This window comes from Crocodylus porosus, unplaced genomic scaffold (assembly GCF_001723895.1).
Source record: "Crocodylus porosus isolate Cpor-Errol unplaced genomic scaffold, CroPor_comp1, whole genome shotgun sequence".
Lineage (NCBI taxonomy): Eukaryota > Metazoa > Chordata > Crocodylia > Crocodylidae > Crocodylus > Crocodylus porosus.
Genome location: NW_017728911.1, coordinates 5,953,850 through 5,954,277, shown reverse-complemented (window position 1 = coordinate 5,954,277; position 428 = coordinate 5,953,850).

Sequence of the window (428 nt, the reverse complement as noted above, 5' to 3'; positions counted from 1 at the left end):
CCCGGCGCCCGGGCGGCGGCGGCGGACGCGTCCACACGCTACACTAACGGGCTTCGCGGCTACAGCGCGTGCGGGCGGGCCATGGGACAAGGCGGCTCCGGCGGAGCTGGCTCGGCGCCCCGGGCTGCGAAGAGGGCGCCGGCGGTGGCTCCCGGGCGGGGCGGGGCCCGGTTCGCGGCGCCCGGGACCCTCCGGCCTCAGCCACGAGCAGCCCCGCCTCCGCCTCAACTTGGCGGAGCGGCGGCCGAAGCGGGGGTGGCGGGGGAGCCCTCAGCCACTACCACGGCGGCCTCGCACGGCCCGGGCCCCAAGGCAGGGGCGCCCCCCGGAACGGACCGGGACCGACCCCCTAGCCCCAGCGGGGCACAGCCCTGCCCTGCCGCGGACCCCCCAGTACCTGTGCGGGCTCCTGCTGTGCGCCGCGTGGA